Source organism: Spermophilus citellus (assembly GCF_964194105.1).
Source record: "Spermophilus citellus genome assembly, chromosome: 8".
In the NCBI taxonomy this organism is placed as follows: Eukaryota; Metazoa; Chordata; class Mammalia; order Rodentia; family Sciuridae; genus Spermophilus; species Spermophilus citellus.
This window is the reverse complement of record NC_138189.1, coordinates 126,701,484-126,721,642: the sequence shown is the minus strand read 5'-3', so window position 1 is coordinate 126,721,642 and position 20,159 is coordinate 126,701,484. Positions and strand designations below refer to the sequence as shown.

General features: G+C 41.7%; 1 pseudogene across 1 annotated transcript in view; it reads right to left on the bottom strand.

The window, feature by feature from the left end:
* The window catches only part of LOC308654731 (small ribosomal subunit protein eS7-like), a 114,264-nt pseudogene extending 94,983 nt beyond the window's left edge, over positions 1-19,281 (bottom strand). Inside the window, exons 1-2 of the transcript in view lie at positions 19,276-19,281; positions 15,323-15,619 (exon numbers count right to left, since the gene is read on the bottom strand). The product of the transcript in view is annotated as a small ribosomal subunit protein eS7-like (transcript). The remainder of the gene's footprint in view (positions 1-15,322; positions 15,620-19,275) is intronic.
* Between the last annotated feature and the right edge of the window lie 878 nt (positions 19,282-20,159).

The window sequence follows — 20,159 nt, the reverse complement described above, 5'->3', positions numbered from 1 at the left end:
TAGATGTTGATGGACATTTATTTATTTATTTATATGCAGTGCTGAGAACCAAACTCAGTGCCTCACTGAGGCAAGCACTCGACCACTGAGCCACAACCCCAGTCCCAGAGAAGCATTTTGAAGTGTGTCTCCTTAGATTCTTTCTTTCCTTATTCCCTCCTCTGTTTTTTTTTCTCTTCCTTTTTTCTGTATTTCATTTCACCAGAATGGGATCATACTGTTTACAATTACCTTTTAATGACTTCAAATATTATGAACACCTTTTTTGATAAATATACAATAATACATAATTGTTAATAGTTCAGAAGTATTCCTTTGTCCTATAATTCACTCAATTACATTTCCATCTTTTAACACTTATTTATTTTTTGCTTTTATAAAGAAGAGAATGAGTACTAGTTTTAGGCATAAATCTTTGCCTGTTTCTCTAGGATGGATTTCTGGAGGTGGAATTGCTGGAAAGGCAAGATGAATACTTATCAGTACCTCCAGATTGCTTTTACCAATTTTGTTCTCAAACAGCAATAAAGGTGCAAAATTCTCTATACCTTCATCAATTTAATTTAGAAGTGCAGTCTCCAGAATGCCAGGGCTGGCTAAACAGAAATCAGAAAGCTAACCTGGGTGTAGCATATCCAAGGAATGGGATATATATTGTATTCCCATGGCCACTTTAGTTTTATTGAAACTTTATACAGATGGAGTGAACATGCAAAAATAAAAACAGGAAAATATGAAAACATCTTTGTTTATGCTTTTATTAATGTTGGGACATGGAAAGGTGACCACCTAATTAGACCTTGTTCCACTTGGAAGGGCTTGCTTTAGAACAGACACATGTCTCTGGGAACGTGTGATCTCTTTGGACAGCTCTGTTGAGAGGAGCTTTCAGAAAGAATGGGGGCTCTGAGCTGGGACTTTCAGAATGTTCCTCTATCTCTCTCTCTCTTTTTTTTTTTTTGAGGTACGGGGGATCGAACCCAGGGCCTTGTGCATGCAAGGCAAGCACTCTACCAACTGTGCTATCTCCCCAGCCCCTGTTCCTCTATCTCTCCATCCTGCTACTTCCTGTCTTTACTCCCCTCCTCTGCAGACTTGATGACTGCCCACGAAGTCAACAGCTCTCCTGAAGGACCCTCTCTCCTCTGCCCCACTGCCCCTCCACCCCCCATCTCCAGCCTAGCTTCAGTTATACCTGTTGTTTGTTTTTCCATGCTTACTCCCAGACTTCAGCTGGAGAAAGCCACACAGCCTTGCAGAGTGACATCCTTCGTGTAGTTGGCCTTGAGCCAGGTCCTGGCACTCCCCAGCATCTTTCTGCTTATTGTTTCCTATTCTCCTCTGAAGGATTTCCAAATCTCCTTAACTCTCCTCAAATATTTGCCATATGCTGCTTCACACCTACCCGGCCCAACCCCACACGGCAAGTAGCAATCGATCTCCTCCCCAACATTCTTTCAATGAGATGAATAATATTATCAAATTGAAAAATGCATTATTTTGAAGCATTTGCTTAAAATGGAATCCGGGAAAGAAGGTGAGAATAAGAGGGCCCCTCACAGGAGAAGGGAAAGGAGGTTTCATGTCAACTGTCCACTCTGGCTTCCTTTTAGCCAGGTCTTCCTTTGGGGTCTTGCATGTTTGTCATGGTTCAGGAAATCCTGAGCAGACAGGGCATGGCAGCCCCCTCCCCTACCTATAGGCACTGGGACACTGACAAGGCTCTGGTCGCTGTGACCACAGGATGAATCTCTGTCGTTCCTTAGACTGATCCATTTTAGACTCAAGATGACTGTGGTCAGACTTCGTTTTCCACTGAGATTTAATTAACAATTCTTTTGGGCTGTGTTCCCTGGGACATATTTAGATTCAAGTTCAGTGGCTAACTTTTTTCCAGAGAGTTTTTAGCTCTACCAGCTTCTCTCTACTTTGGCCATAGCACAGAGCCACAGAAATGTGTAGGGAGAATCCAGTGCATGAGAAACCGCCAGGCGGAGGCTGCTGGAATAGAAGTCTTTTTACATATATGGGACCTGAGGAGCGAAGGCCCTCTTTCTGTTCCTCAGGGAATGTCCTGTTTGGAGAGTTGGGCTCTGTCAGTGTCAGTGGACAGATTATCTCAAGCTTCCTCATGAACCAGCCCAGTAGGTGTCCGCTGTGAATATGAGAGGTGCACATGCATTCACTTAAAGCAAGGTGGGGCCCTGCCAATTTCTTTAGATTCACGGCCAGTTGGCAGCGAGACCCAGTCAGAAAGAGCAGAAGGCCTGTCCTGCGGTTCTGGCCCAGCCAGTGAGCAGTAGCTTTTGGGTATGGAGACAGAGGTTGAGCATAACTGGGCCAGGACAGACCTAGCCCATCACAAATTCACTTCACAGTCATCTGCCAGGGTCTATAATTTTTTTTTTCCAAGGGAAAGCTCTGCATTTGTTTTTTGGCATTTTTACAGTGCATGTGTGCATGCTCGCTCTTGGTGCTCAGGGTCCATCTCCATCTAAAGGAGTTGGCAAAAGCATTCTTTCCTTTTCTCACTTTGTGGGCTTGACCCTAAGACCTTATGTTCTTCCAAAGCATTGGCCACACCACCTCTTCAGTCTTCTTCCTGTACGGCATTTCCTCCTGGACTATCCCGCGGGCATTTTGATGTCAATAGACCGGAATGTTGCCCTTCTCCCTGGGAAAGAGCTCCTTTGGTTTTAATGAACTCAGAGGTGGGGGAATTCATAAGAATCAGGCAGCCTGCCTCAAATCTTCTATTATAACTCCCAACAAAGACCGGAGAGCAAAGTTAGAATGCTTCCCTGCAGTGCCTGGCGAAGGAGAGGGACAGGTTCACTTTTCCCCGCCAAAGTCTTGTGGAGCCAGACAGAACCACAGACACACTGCGATGGGCAGCAGCAGGCCCCTGTGGAAACCTCAGTGCTGATGGCTACACTGCCGCCTCCTACTTGGAGAGGCCAGTCACTTTCTCAAGTGACACATTGTGGTGGTTGGCAGAGCATGTGACCGCTTTGCTTGACTCTGAATTGAATGATGTTGAAAGGTTGCTGTGGCCACATGGGAAGTACGCATGAAGCCCTGAAAGATCCTGGCTTAGCCAGTCCTTAAGACTGATTTAACCCAAAGCAGAATGCGGTTGTCTTCCGGGATCCAAAGGGGATTGGTTCTAAGACCCCATTTGGATACCAAAATTGTGACTGCTCAAGTGCCTTATATAAAATGGCATAATATTTGCACATAACCTCCACATATCTTCCCATAGTCTTAAAATCCTCTCTAGATTACTTTTAATACCCAGAATAATGTAAATGCTATATAAAGAGTTCTACTGTTTTGTTTAGGGAATAATGTAGAAAAATCTGTGCATGTTCAATAAAGATGAATATTTTTGTTGAATACATTTGTTGGTTGAATCTGCAGCTAGAGAACCCACATATAGGGAGGGCCAAATGTAAATGATATCCCAATTTGAAGTGGCACCAAGAAGCTTCATTACTAAGCTTCATGTGCGGTTTCATCCTTTATAGTGTCATTTTTCGGTTAATGGATTATCCTCTATTACAATTAAAATATCTTTGGGACTGGGGTGGTGGCTCAGTGGTAGAATGCTCGCCTACTATGCATGAGGCATTGGGTTTGAGCCTCGGCACCACATAAAAACAAATTAATGTATCCACCTAAATTAAAGATACATAAATAAATAAATATATTTTTTTTTTAAAAAAATCTTTATGTAACTAATCCTTTAAGCAGTCTTTTACATCTAAGTGTGAAATAACTTACCAAGTCTCATTCAGTCTAACACATAGCTGAGGGTTGATTTTCTTTGCTTCATGCATTTTTTATTTCAATCAGCATGCATTTAAAATACTGTGTGAGGTCAGCCGGGCATGGTGGCCGTGCCTATAATCCCAGCAACTTGGGAGGCTGAGGTGGGAGGATTGCAAATTCAAAACCAGCCTCAGCAACTTAGTGACACCCTGTCTCAAAATAAAAATAAAAAGGCTGGGAATGTGGCTCAGTGGTTAAATACTCCTGGGTTTCAATCCCCAGTACCTCCTCAAAAAACAAAACAAAACAAAACAAAAAAAATAAACTCTATGAGTTCAAAGAGAATTAATTCCTGGCCTCTGTCTTGAAGGAGCATATAGCTTAAAAAGGAACCTAAGTCACCACAATGTACCATATGGTATGTGCTATAAGAGTAGCACAGATAGACCAAAGTTAATTGAAAGCGGGAGTGGGAGAGTTTAGGGAGCACCAGTTGGGGGAGGTGACAGGTGGGTTGAAGCTTTATGAGGGATATTCAGTGAAGGGTTATGGAAAATAACATCCCCCAAGAGAGCAACTGGGAAGCACAGAAGGGCAGTGTGGCCCTGGAAGAGGGAGGAAAAATAAGACAAACGTTAAACCTCTCCCAGTAAATCCCTTCCAACAACAATGGGTTCTGTAGGGCGGAGGCAGATACTGAACCTCGGGCCCTGGACTTTCACCCTTTCCCATTGCTGATGAGTCCTAGAAGGAGAAGAGCAAACAGAGAAGCTCTGGGTAACAATGAATCCTGGAGAGAGAGATTAAGCGGTGAGCACTGAGTTCTGAGCTTTTCCCAGTGACGATGAGTTTTGGACTTTTTACAACTTTTTTTTCCTGACTGCCCGAACTTGACACATTCTGCCTCAGTCTCCAATGATTAAACCACCTTCATTGTAAACTATAAAACTCAGAGCTCCTCTATAACTGGGGGCCATTTTCCTACCCAGAAATGAGCCCCTCCAGCGCCTGATGGATTGACTCCACTGCGGAATAAGGAAAGCTTGCTGATCCTTTGGAGGTCTGCTTCCCTCCTGGTTCTTTATGCTTCCATAATGGTGCCGAAACCATGTTGGTTATTTTTGCTTATATTCAGGATTTGGGTTAGGACAGTAGAGTTCCGGGTACCTGGGGAGAGAAGAGGGGCTGGTGTTACTAGGAGAAAACCAATGAGCAGGATTCGGAGGTGGGAACCTGGCACTCTTATTTGGGGAATGCTAATGGTCTCATCTGACCCAAGTGCCCGTGTGGGGAGGAGGAAGTAACAGCAGATAAAAAGGCATTCGAGGCCTACTTGTAGAAGACCTTCCGTGGCAGGCCAGTGTTGTACCTGGTAGGCAGTGAGTGTGATCTCTTCCTGGGTAGCCTTTGAAAGTTTGAGAACTGGAGAGTGCCATGACTCCATGAGTTCTAGGAACAGTGCACAGAGGGTTTCTGGGTGATATTCCAGGCCAAATTAATAAGGTCTGAGCCAGGATGATAGTGTTGGGAACCGAAGGGAGGGAACAGATGAATAAGATGGTTTGATATAGTGATGTTATAAGAGTGCATCCTTGGTCTTCAACCTGATTCCAGGTCCTGACGCACAGCTCCTAAAAGCCTCAAATTTCCTAAGTAATGGGGGTAAGAGGAGACTCTTGACATTGAAAATCTCCTTCCAACCATCCTGAGTTTATGCTAATGAAATGACCATACATGAGTTGGGGGTCCCTAGGTAGCTTCAGGGTGGGGCTGGTCAACACAAGGCATGACCAAAGGAACTTAAATCTTTGGGACTGGGAGACTCTAAAGTTTCAGTTAATCACTACTGGCCAATGTTTATTACTCATGTCTACATAGTGGGACCTCCATGAAAACCTAAACAATGGGAGTCAGAGAACTTCTGGGTTAGGGAGCATATCAATGTGCTGGAGATAGCATGGAAGCTTGGGTGCCTCTGCCTCCATATCTTCTTATATTCATCTCTTCCACTAGCTCTTACTGAATTATATCATTTATAATGAATCAATACTCTGAAGCAAACTGTTTTCCTGAGCTCTGTTAGCCATTCTTGCCAATTATTGAGATTGAGGAGAGGGTTGTGAGAACCTCTTGACTTTGTAACCCAGTTGATCGTATTCTGTAGCTAGTTGATCAGAAGCATGGACTTCTGATCATGGCGGATTGGACTTGTGATTGGTATCTAAAATGAAGGCCATTTTGTGGGACTAAGTCCTTGACCTATGGGGTCTGAGCTAACGCTTGATAGATAATGTCAAACTTGAACTGAATCATTGGACACCCAGCTGATGTCCAAAGAGTTAAAGAGTTAGTTTGTGGTTGTGAAAAATACCTACACATTTTGGTGTTGGATGAACAGGGTGTAAGTAGAAACAGATCATGGCAGACGATGGCTCTTGGTTACAGAGTAGCTACAGTAGATAAAGGAGAAAGAGATGTTAAAGATGGCTGAAGTGTCAGACTGGGTAAGTGGGAAACTTGGAAGAGAAAAAGGAGCTCTCTCTTTCTGCGGACCCTTAAGATCAGAGGAGCTATCACAGCAACCCCAAAGAGAAAGGATCACTAGGCAATGCTGAACTGACGTGGATCTGGGGCGATCAGTCTGGGCCTCTCAGAACACACACTGAGACCGGATCGGCTGAATTCAAGCTCCCGTTCGCCTGCTTCCCGCAGACAAACAGCTGTGATTCAGCACTAATCCATCCGGCTGAAACAACTGGTCAGCCCTTCTCATCCTACGGAGGTAAATGCCTACGGAGCCTTCATAGGTAGTGGCCACAGGTTTGAAACTGGGCTTGGGAGAGACAGTAAGGACCCACCCATTGCATTGGTCGCCCGGCAAAGGGAAACGAACTGTCGCCGTTTGCAAGAGATACCACCATGGCAGAGAACTGACGTCATCAGACTGCGGCGAGGAGATAACTTCATTGAAACCTGCGGCTACAGGTGTGTAATTCCCTAGCCTTCCCTCTCCACACATCGGGGAAACCTTAAGGGCCCCCCCCCCAGCTCTCCCGTGAGCGCGATAGCCAGACCAAGGGAATCAGAGGTGGCGCTGGACCCGTGGCGTGGAACTCACGGCTACCGCTCTCACCAGTTCTGACAACTGAGGTCTCTTGCACCAGCTACTGGGGGCGTGGCTACCGGAGGGCAAGTAAAATTCGCTGAGGATTCTCAGCCCCAAGCTCTACAAACTTAGGGTCTAAGGGAATGGCAAACAGGGAGAGTGTGCCCAGTCGTCCATGAAAACAGGGCTCCCGGGAGCAGCAGACCTGGTGTGTAGCCAGTATTGTGGTGAGCGGCACCCGTGAGAGGGGCCTGGCTAGAGGAAAAGTGGGAAGTGACTAGACACAAGAGGAGGCCCTAGGCACTCAGGATTGGAGACTCGCCCAGTCTGGGAGGAGGAGCTGCTGCACAGTGATTGGTTCCCGCGTATTGACAGGAGAAACTTGGCCTGGTGGGCACAGCGCCACCTACTGGAAGAGAAGTTAATCAAACTCTAAGACTGCATTTATTAGGTTTTTTTCCTCTTTTTTTTTTTTGATTTGGGTTTTTTCTTTCATTTTCATTTTTCTTTCTTGTTGTTTTTTAAATTTTTTTAAAATTTTTTTTCTTCTAATTTTAATGTTAATTTTTTAAAAATTTTTTTAAACTTTTTTTAAAGCTTTTTTCTTTTTTTATTTCCTATTTTTTCTTCTTTTGTCTTTTAATTTCTTTTCAATTTTCTTATTCCCCCTTCCTTGAATTATACCTGCTTACTCTCATTCTCTTTAGTGACTTCTTCCCTTCCCTTCTAATACCTTTCCTCCCAAGCATCAAATAAATTTATAGGAGTAAACAGTAACTCAGCAGTCAAACAGAACAAGAAGTAACATGAGGAACTTGAAAAAGCAAGGAAGTAAAGGAGTACAAACAATGCAGGACAGCCTAAATATTCAGGAGGACCTAGAGTCATCAGAAAAATGGTCATATAAAGAACTCAAGGAACACCTTAGACAGATGGAATGGAACCTTAAAGAGGATACAAGACAGCAAATTCAAGCAGCGAAAGAACACATTGAGAATGAATTACATAAACAGATAAAAGAAGAAGTTAAGCATCTTTATCAGGAGATAGAGATTATAAAAAATAATCAAACAATAATTCTAGAAATGAAGGAAACGATAAACCAAATTAAAAACTCAATTGAGAGTATCACTAACAGAGTGGAGCAAGTAGAAGCCAGAACGTCAGATAATGAAGACAAAATATATCATCTTGAAAAGAGTCTAGCCAACTCAGAAAGGCTGGTAAAAAATCACCAGAAAAACATCCAAGAGTTATGGGATAACATCAAAAAACCAAACTTACGAGTCATCGGGATAGAAGAAGGTACAGAGATTCAAACCAAGGGAATGAGTAACCTGCTGAATGAAATAATTACAGAAAACTTTCCAGAAATAAAAAAGGAAACAGATATACAAATTGAAGATGCATACAGGACACCGAGCACACAAAATCACAGTAGACCAACGCCAAGACACATTGTTATGAAGATATCCAATATACAGAACAAAGAGAAAATATTAAAAGCTACAAGAGAAAGGAGGCAGATTACATTCAGGGGTAAACCAATAAGGTTACCAACGGATTTTTCATCACAGACCCTGAAAGCGAGAAGATCCTGGAACAACGTATTTCAAACACTGAAAGACAATGGATGCCAACCAAGAATTCTGTATCCAGCAAAATTAAGCTTCAGGTATGACAACGAAATAAAAATCTTTCATGATAAACAAAAGTTAAAAGAATTTGCAGCCAGAAAACCAGCATTGCAAAGCATTTTGAGCAAAACACTACACGAGGAAGAAATGAAAAACAATAACCAAAACCATCAGTGGGAAGTGCCTCGGTAAAGACAGAGGGTGAGGGGAAAGAAAATCCTGGAGAAACAAACTAAATTTTTTTAAAAAAAGGATAAATAATCAAACATGGTTGGAAGTACAAACCATATATCAATAGTAACTCTGAATGTTAATGGATTAAACTCTCCAATAAAGTGACATAGGCTGGTATCATGGATTAAAAAAATAAATCCAACAATATGCTGCCTCCAGGAGACACATCTGATTGGAAAAGACATACACAGGCTGAAGGTGAAAGGATCGGAAAAAATATACCACGCACATGGTCCTCGTAAGCAAGCAGGGGTTGCCATCCTCATATCGAATAAAATCGACTTCAAGACTAAGTTAATCAAAAGGGATAAAGAAGGACATTATATACTGTTAGAAGGAACCATTCACCAACAAGACATAACAATTATCAATATTTATGCACCAAATAATGGTGCTGCGACATTCATAAAACAAATTCTCCTCAAGTTCAAGAATCAAATAGACCACAACACAATAATTATGGGTGACTTCAACACACCTCTCTCACCATTGGACAGATCCTCCAAACAAAAGTTGAATAAAGAAACTATAGAACTCAATACCACAATCAATAACCTAGACTTAACTGACATATATAGAATATATCAACCATCATCAAATGGATATACTTTTTTCTCAGCAGCACATGGATCCTTCTCAAAAATAGACCATATATTATGCCATAGGGCAACCCTCAGTAAATATAAAGGGGTGGAGATAATACCATGCATTTTATCTGATCATAATGGAATGAAACTGAAAATCAATGATAAAAGAAGGAAGGAAAAATCCTACATCACATGGAAAATGAACAATATGTTACTGAATGATCAATGGGTTACAGAAGACATAAAGGAGGAAATCAAAAAATTCTTAGAGATAAACGAAAATACAGACACAACATATCGGAATCTATGGGACACAATGAAAGCAGTTTTAAGAGGGAAATTCATCGCCTGGTGGTCATTCCTCAAAAAAAGAAAAAAACAACAAATAAATGAGCTCACACTTCATCTCAAAGCCCTAGAAAAGGAAGAGCAAAATAACAGCAAATGTAGCAGAAGGCAAGAAATAGTTAAAATCAGAGCAGAAATCAATGAAATTGAAAGAAAAGAAACTATTGAAAAAATTAACAAAACTAAAAGTTGGTTTTTCGAAAAAATAAATAAGATCGACAGACCTTTAGCCATGCTAACGAAGAGAAGAAGAGAGAGAACTCAAATTACTAACATACGGGATGAAAAAGGCAATACCACAACAGATGCTACAGAAATACAGAAGACAATTAGAAATTATTTTGAAAACCTATATTCCAATAAAATAGAAGATAGTGAAGACATTGATAAATTTCTTAAGTCATATGATTTGCCCAGTCTGAGTCAGGAGGATACACACAATTTGAACAGACCAATATCAATGGATGAAATTGAAGAAGCCATCAAAAGACTACCAACCAAGAAAAGCCCAGGACCGGATGGGTATACAGCGGAATTTTACAAAACCTTTAAAGAAGAATTAATACGAATACTTTTCAAGTTATTTCAGGAAATAGAAAAAGAGGGAGCTCTTCCAAATTCATTCTATGAGGCCAACATCACCCTGATTCCGAAACCAGACAAAGACACCTCAAAGAAAGAAAACTACAGACCAATATCTCTAATGAACCTAGATGCAAAAATCCTCAATAAAATTCTGGCGAATCGAATACAAAAACACATCAAAAAAATTGTGCACCATGATCAAGTAGGATTCATCCCTGGGATGCAAGGATGGTTCAATATACAGAAATCAATAAATGTTATTCACCACATCAATAGACTTAAAGATAAGAACCATATGATCATCTCAATAGACACAGAGAAAGCATTTGACAAAGTACAGCATCCCTTTATGTTCAAAACATTAGAAAAACTAGGGATAACAGGAACTTACCTTGACATTTTAAAAGCTATCTATGCTAAGCCTCAGGCTAGAATCATTCTGAATGGACAAAAGTTGCAGGCATTCCCTCTAAAATCTGGAACAAGACAGGGATGCCCTCTCTCACCACTTCTATTTAATTTAGTCCTTGAAATACTAGCCAGAGTAATTAGACAGACGAAAGAAATTAAAGGCATACAAATAGGAAAAGAAGAACTTAAATTATCACTATTTGCGGACGACATGATTCTATACCTTGAAGACCCAAAAGGATCTACAAAGAAACTACTAGAGCTAATAAATGAATTCAGGAAAGTGGCAGGATATAAAATCAACACGCATAAATGAAAGGCATTTCTGTATATCAGCGACAAAACTTCTGAAACGGAAATGAGGAAAAACACTCCATTCACAATATCCTCCAAAAAAATAAAATACTTGGGAATCAACCTAACAAAAGAGGTGAAAGATTTATACAATGAAAAGTACAGAACCCTAAAGAGAGAAGTAGAAGAAGATCTTAGAAGATGGAAAAATATACCCTGTTCATGGATAGGCAGAACTAACATCATCAAAATGGCGATATTACCAAAAGTTCTCTATAGGTTTAATGCAATACCAATCAAAATCCCAATGGCATTTCTTGTAGAAATTGATAAAGCAATCATGAAATTCATATGGAAAAATAAAAGACCCAGAATAGCAAAAGCAATTCTAAGCAGGAAGTGTGAATCAGGCGGTATAGCGATACCAGATTTCAAACTATACTACAGAGCAATAGTGACAAAAACAGTATGGTACTGGTACCAAAACAGGCGGGTGGACCAATGGTATAGAATAGAGGACACAGAGACTAATCCACAAATTTACAACTATCTTATATTTGATAAAGGGGCTAAAAGCATGCAATGGAGGAAGGATAGCATCTTGAACAAATGGTGCTGGGAAAACTGGAAATCCATATGCAACAAAATGAAACTGAATCCATTTCTCTCACCATGCACAAAATTAACTCAAAATGGATCAAGGAGCTTGATATCAAATCAGAGACTCTGCGTCTGATAGAAGAAAAAGTTGGCTCCGATCTACATATTGTGGGGTCGGGCTCCAAATTCCTTAATAGGACACCCATAGCACAAGAGTTAATAACAAGAATCAACAAATGGGACTTACTTAAACTAAAAAGTTTTTTCTCAGCAAAAGAAACAGTAAGAGAGGTAAATAGGGAGCCTACATTCTGGGAACAAATTTTTACTCCTCACACTTCAGATAGAGCCCTAATATCCAGAGTATACAAAGAACTCAAAAAATTAGACAATAAGATAACAAATAACCCAATCAACAAATGGGCCAAGGACCTGAACAGACACTTCTCAGAGGAGGATATACAATCAATCAACAAGTACATGAAAAAATGCTCTCCATCTCTAGCAGTCAGAGAAATGCAAATCAAAACCACCCTAAGATACCACCTTACCCCAGTAAGATTGGCAGCCACTATGAAGTCAAACAACAACAAGTGCTGGCGAGGATGTGGAGAAAAGGGTACACTTGTACATTGTTGGTGGGACTGCAAATTGGTGCAGCCAATTTGGAAAGCAGTATGGAGATTCCTGGGAAATCTGGGAATGGAACCACCATTTGACCCTGCTATTGCCCTTCTTGGACTATTCCCTGAAGACCTTAAAAGAGCATGCTACAGGGATACTGCCACATCGATGTTCATAGCAGCACAATTCACAATAGCTAGACTGTGGAACCAACCCAGATGCCCTTCAATAGATGAATGGATAAAAAAATGTGGCATCTATACACAATGGAGTACTACGCAGCAATAAAAAATGACAAAATCATAGAATTTGCAGGGAAATGGATGGCACTAGAGCAGATTATACTTAGTGAAGCTAGCCAATCCCTAAAAACCAAATACCAAATGTCTTCTTTGATATAATGAGAGCAACTATGAACAGAGTAGGGAGGAAAAACAGGAAGAAAAGATTAACTTTAAACAGAGACATGAGATGGGAGGGAAAGGGAGAGAAAAGGGAAATTGCATGGAAATGAAGGGAGACCCTCACTGCTATACAAAATTACATATAAGAGGTTGTGAGGGGATTGGGAAAATTAACAAGGAGAGAAATGAATTACAGTAGATGGGGTAGAGAGAGAAGATGTGAGCGGAGGGGAGGGGGGATAGTAGCGGATAAGAAAGGTAGTAGAATACAACAGTCACTAATATGGCAGTATGTAAAAATGTGGATGTGTAACCGACTTGATTCTGCAATCTGCATTTGGGGTAAAATTGGGAGTTCATAACCCACTTCAATCTAATGTATGAAATATGATATGTCAAGAGCTTTGTAATGTTGTGAACAACCAATAAAAAAAATAAAAAAATAAGAGAAAAAGGAAACCCAAGAGAAGCAATTGGCTGAGGGTGGGAATAGAAGACATCATTTTAGGAATGTTGACTGGAGCCCTTCATGGGTGGGGAATGGGTTTGGGAAGAATGAGAGGGTACTTCATCAGAGAGAGGCCCACAGCCACTGGATGAACAAAGAGTCCCAAATCTGTCTCATTTGAAAACAAATTTACTGGGTGATGGGCAGATAAACATTGGGATTCAGTATGAACAAGGACAAGACTCTGCTGCATGAAGGTTTTCCTTCCTATAAGTCATTTAATTGGGCCAAATTCTAGGCAGAGTACTGAGCCATAATTTTTCCGTATTAGTCATTTTTAATATTGAATATTTAGTTTCTACTCCATCCTAACCCAAAAGATGGACTTCCACCTTCTAGAGCTCTTTGGGACCCTTCACTGTCGACAACCTGGTCCCTGCCCACCAACTACCACCACCCATCCCCCTGTTGGAGCTACCATGCTGACTTCTAACATCAAATATCTGTTCAGTATAGTCTTAAACTTTAATATAAATAAAATCACACATTTTTTGAGCCTCGTTTGCTCTGTATTGTGTTGTCAAATAGAGCCGTAGCTTCCTTTTTTACATTTAATTTTTTTTTTAATTTCTGGATAGTATGCAATTGCACAAATACTCCACATTCCATTATTCATTTCTACTACTGATGGACATTGGGGTCATGTATAGTTTGGGACTGTTAGGAACAAATCTGTCCTACACATTTGTACCCATGATATTTAATGGAAAAATGCATTCATTTCTCTTTGGTGTATATCTAGGAGTGGAATTCCTGGGCATTTGTCAACCATTTATTAAGTACTACTTTGTACCAGGTCCTGTGCTGAGTGCTTGATATTAGATAAGAACAAAACAAACACAGTCCCTGTTCTTATTGATTTTATTAATTGTTTGGGGAAACTGATGTAACCAAATAGTCACATTAAATAATGGTGGGGAAAAGTACTTTCAGAAAGGAAGATGTGAGATCTATTTTCAGTTTTCTCAGAATACATAGCACATCATTACAACCTCCAGAGAGAACCACACTAGGCCTGCCAATCAGCACACTCCCTGGAGATGTGTGATTAATAGCTGTGACAGCTCTTGGAGCAGGTATGAGACCCCAGGTAGAGGTAGGTTTGTGTGAGAATTGAATGGAGGAAAGTGAAGGGTTTAGCTTGGGCTGCCTGAGGGTCCTATAGGCCTGTTCCTGGGTGTTTTCCTTGGTCTGGGGTGTGTTTCTGGCCTTGATCTGTAGCTTTGGAAGTGATTGGGATAATTGAGAGCTTACGTCCCACTCCTGGAAGACTGATTTTAGCACATATGCAACTTGCATTCTAATATTATTCTTTCTGACTGGAAGCATTTGGAAACGGTCCTTGCCTCTGGTTTTAAAAGGTGGCATTATTTTATGAACATTTAGACATTGATTAATAAAATTCCGAACCCATTAACTAATGGGAAAATGCCAAACTTTTTTTTTTTTTTGAGTATTCGAGAAAGTAAACGTAATAAAAACTATCCCAAAAGGTAAGTTAAATTATATAGCCTTTGCTTTTTCTCTCCTGATGGTCCCACCAGATGTTTTCAAATGCAGGACACAGGCCATTTTTCCTGTTCTCTCCAGGGAAAGAAGAGCGAAGACCTGGCTCAGATATACCAACTTTTAGGAGAAGAAAAAAGCAAGATTGCAGAAAGGGCCTGTAGGGAATCCCCACGTGGGCTCTGCCATAAATCTGAAGAGCAGGGAACTCATGCTGGTTGATTTCTACCCACTTTTTCTTTCCCACCCCCACTCTTCCCAGATCACCATTAGGAATTTTGCTCCACCTTTGAAAGCAAGAAACTGAGCTTGTAAAGTCCCCACCAGCCCTAGGGGACTGAGGCTCTGCCATCCTGTCTCCTGGTGGAGGAGGACTTGGTTAGAGGAGCCCTGGCAGGAGCTGGGTCCAGGGGGATGGGGAGATGGCCCTGTGGGCAGGAAAGTATGGGGTGCCCCTCTCCCCAGATGGCCTTCTGCGCTCCACGTTTCTCTTGTAAACTGAGATCTTTATTTCTCCACCCTTCTTGGGATCCCATCCAAAGTTTCTAAGTCTGAAAGGAAATAGTAGAGCTGAAAAGTTGAGGGACAGGATACGTCCAATCCTTCAGGGCCCTGCGGTCACAATCCTCTGCTCTGGCCGCGGGAGCCTCAGGAATGTTGGCACCCAGGCTGGGCTGCTCCCAGAGCGCCCGCAGAGTCCACGGTACCATCTCGTCTCTGTCTCTCCCTGACTGCCGCAGAGTAGTCCACTTGCCACTGGAAAAGGAAGGTGGAAGGCAAGAGTTTTCCCAGCCTTCACTCCACCCTTCCATTTCTCCCTGGCCTAGAGCGAGGGTCAGAGAGTCGCCAGCGGAGGAGCGCGATCCCCTCCTGCAAGAGCGACTCCTCTGGGTGATGGCACTGTGGTCCCCGCACTGGTCCTCGGGAGCCACCTTCCTCCTGGTGGGTGGCGTGGTGTCACAGTCTCGGATCTCCAACCCCTTGAGCAGTGTTTCTTCTTCTGCCTGAGCATCAGTGGTTTAAAGCTTAAATCACCTGCCTCCAGGAGGAGGCAGGACCCAGAGAAGGCTGGCCGGATGCGCAGGTTTAATTCTGCCAGCCGCCTATCTGTGGCACGCTGCCTGGTGGAGGATCTTAGTTGTACCTTTTTCTAGACGTCCAGGACTGACTCTGAACCCTGACAGGGGCAGGCGAGCAGGGAGAGAAGATAAAGACCAGGGGAAGAGGCTGATGGGAGACAGGGAAAGGAGGAAGAGAGAACGAAAACTTACACTCCAGTTGTTGGCTAATTCTCTGACTTTGGGAGAATCATTTAACCTCTGTGAACTTGGGGAGGATGAAGTGACAGGAAAGAATACTGCTTAGGCAAATGGCTGTGAGCCACATTCTAGATTTGTCCCAACTCTCTTATTTACCAGATCTGTGACCTTGGGTAAATAACTTCACTTCTCTGAGCTCTCATGGTAGATTAGCTCCATAGGCTAATGGAGTACACACAGGAAATACTTTTACTTCATGTGTTATCCACTTCTATAACATATAATGATTCTTTAGAAGGACAATACTATCCTACCTTATTTGTTTTAAGGTTATTGTGGGTATATGTGCCAGGGGAAGGAAAATGAACCAGGTAGTGGTACACTGTTGCAGTTTCCTGCACAAATAATGTATTATAGAGGTTAGAATTTAACACCTGTTACATTTTTTGAAGATTGTTATTCTCCCCTTCATCCCTCCTCCTTTGTAATTTTTATTTTAGGATTTTTGACTTAGTCAGGAGAGGCTAAGTTTTGCTGCACTAATAAATGACCCCAGATCTTAGTGATTTAATCTGTCACAAATTTATTTTTCACACACATGGCATATCTTCTGGGGATTACACATATCCTCTCTCAGACACCCAGGGTAATGGAGGATCCATCTTAATGTTCTTCTATAAGCCCAGAACCTGGGGGAAGGAAATGTGGCAAATCATGCACTGCTTCTTAAACTTCCACTGAAGTGACACTGGAGCAATTCTCTGAAGCTGCCTAATTTTATTAAGTACTTCCCCAGGTAGGATTTTTCTTTATAGTTAGTTGCTGTCTCCCTTTTTCCTGATTTTGCTTTTGGAGAAAGTACAGTAAACATAACAAGTGAATGGTGGTTCTTCTGATCACCAACCAGGCCCTGCTCACTCTCAGAAGGGATCTCAGTACCATGAGAGGAGGATGTATTGATTCTAAAGTTGTTCCCTTCTTATTAATTTTCAACATATTGTTCCTCCAGATTCCCAGTTTATTTAAACCCTAAATAAAAGATAATTGATGTTCCTTCATCCTCAGTGCTAAGGTTTGGATAAGTGTTCCTGAAAGGCCACCTGTTACAGGCTTGGTCACCAGCCTGTGGTACTACTGGGAGGTGGTGGGACCTATAAGAGGTGGGGCCTGGTGAGAGAAAGGTAGACCACTGGGGACATGATTTTGAAGGAGATATTAGGATCACATTTCCTCCCCATCTTTCTATTTGTCTCCCAGTTTCCATAAGCAGTTTCCTCTGCTACTATCTCCCATTGTGAAGTTCTTCCCTGTTACAGGCCCCAAAGCAACAGAGCCAACCAACCATGAACCACAAGCTCTGAAAGCACAAGCCAGAATAAACCTTTTTTCCTTATAAGTCATTTACTTCAGATATTTTGTCACAGGGATGGAAAGCTAACTGACATAATCATCTGCTACAAAAATTTGAACATGCTTTGCTTTTGGTCATCTCCCACCGTTAACGTGAGCTACCAACTGCAGTAGCCAGAGTAAGTAGGATACTTGTAGGCACCTGACTTTGCCTGTCATTGCATGTTTGTAGTCAGAATAGCTATGGAACAGGTCACCGTGATTGGAAAAATGAACGTCAGCAAATCAGATGAGCTATTTATTCAACAAGCCCTTATTGAACACTATTATGCGCTGGACACTGGGCCAGTTCTTCTAGGCCAACAGTGGTTCATTTGGACTCTCATCTTGGCAAGGGAAGAAAGCAAGACCAGGGTTCCCCAAGGAGCCATCTGATACAGTGTGAGCCTATCACTTCTCCATTTCTGCCTGCTTAGGCAGACCAGTCCTCCGTTGGGTCTAGAAGGATTCCCACCAGACCATGCTTATTGTTGCAACCCAAGCCTCTATTGCTACCCTCCTTCCTCTCTGCCGACCCAAATCCTCACCATCTTTGGAAGCCAGCTGAAAACAGCATCTTTTCTCAGCTCTGAAGTTTCCTAGCATTCGTACATCTCCTTATCTACAGAATGAACATGCACCTCTCTTGCCTGTTAGGACAGCTACCTACGTGTATTTTATTACTTAATCACTTTAGGGAGGGGACTCCACAGTCTCTTCCTATCAAGTTTCTGTAAGAAAAAGATCTTGTTCCCCCTTGTGTTAAAGATCAAAGTGGAGAGCCCACAGGAGATCATCAGTGAATAGGTCCTGTCCAACATCTAGCCGTTCCGTAATAGATGCCTGATAAATACACATTGAAAAGAAGCCAACTTGACCTTGCTCTATTTTGGGTTTGTTTGTTGTTTTCAGGACAGATGGAAAGAGGAGCTGGGACTGTGGGTCTGTCTTCTGGTCTGGGCAGGTGAGAGTTTTCAAGGTCGTAATTTAGACAGTAACAGAACGAGGTGAATGCAGGATAGATAATGCTACCCATCATCATGTCCCAAACTGCCACCTGGGGTACCAGGCCATTAGTCATTTCACTTGTCATCCTGTTCTTTGGGTTTCTTGATTGTCCTCAGATCCAGATACATCTCTTCCCACTAGTAGACTGTTTAAGATGTGGAAAGGAAAAGATGGATTCAAACAAAGTAGCTATAAAGCAAATTTATGTAAGAGGAATATTATTATTATTATTATATTTTTGCTAAAACCTATTATAAAATGTGAGTGGTTTTCAGAAAGGGGGAAAAAATCTTCACTTGAATCAAAACTGCAGAAACAAGGGGTGGAATCGGTGTCCATGGGAGTGGTCTTCGTGGTGTTGAACTACAAATGGTTTTGCAACCCATTCCTAATTCCCACTGAATGTTCCCTGCTTAACCTCCCAGGTAGGAGGATTTACTGGTGCCTTGATCCCACAACTTAAGTTTTCTTCCTCTCTTTTTCTTTTGGATTATGAATGTCTGCTGGAATCAGCTGTAATAACATAATCTGTCACTGTCTAACATGCAGTGTTATGTTTGAGCCTTTTGACTGAGCAGAATAAATTAGTGTCCTGTTTTATTAATGGTATAAATTCAGAAGGGAAGATTTATGTAAAGTGAGAGATAAGCTACGCAGCAAGAGAAAAGGGGATGAAAACGCTACTTGTGGAAATCGGTTGCTTCGTTTGTTAACACTTTCCTCCTGGTTCAACTGTCCGCCTCACAGGGATCTCCCTGTGGGCAATTTTCAACATCCTAAACAAGAAAGCTTATCATCCAGCAGCTCTCAGGAAGCGGAGGCAGGAGGATCGCAAGTTCAAAGCCAGCCTCAGCAACTTATCTAGGCCTTAAGAAACTTAGTGAGACCCTATGTCAAAATAAAAGGTAAGAAAAATGGCTAGGAATATGGCCCTGGGTTCAATCCTTGGTACAAAAGAAAGAAAGAAAAGAAAAACTATTCTTATTCTGTCTTCTGGAAAATACCGACATGGCTTCTTTACCTATCAGCACTCCTTGCTTAATAAGAAAAATAGGAATAATCTTTTTTAAAAAATATATATATATATATTTAGTTGTAGGTGAACACAATACCTTTATTTATGTGGTACTGAGGATTGAACCCAGGGCCTCACACATGCGAGACGAGCACTCTACCACTGAGCCCCAGCCCCAGCCCCAAGATAGGAATAATCTTAATAACTAACACTTACAAAGCTCTTGGGTTTTTCACATAAATCAGCTGACTCAATCCTGCAGAAATCCTTTGCAGTAGTGTGATCATTTTATGTATCTACTTGGTTGGGCCACAGTGTCCAGATATGCAGTCAGATATTTTTCTGAATGTTTCTATGAGGGTGTTTTTGGATGAAATCAATATTTAAACTGGTAGCTTAAAATTGATCAAGCAATGTTGGTGGGCCTCATCTCATTGTTTGCAGGTCTGAATAGAACGCTAGACTGACTTCTTGCCAAGCAAAAGGAAATTCCCTGGTAGATGGCCTTTGAACTTGACCTGCAGCATCAGCTCTTCCCTGGTCTCCAGCCTCTAGGTCTACCCTGCATATTCTGGACTTGATGCCTCCCATAATCCCATGAGTCAGTTCCTTGAATTTCTTTCTACTTAAACATTTTCTTGGTTCTGCTTCTCTGCAGCTACTTGACTAATACAGGTGGTTATTTTTATAATTATCCCCTTTTACCAGTGTGATATCCAGGGATAGAGAAGTTAGGTAACCTGTCCAAGTTCATCATCAGTACCAAGAAGTGGTGTAGCTATGATTCTGCCCAACACCCGAGTCTGTGCTCTTCACCATGAGATTAAATGCCTATTTATGTTGTATTCATGCTGTTGATTCATCTGTCTGCTT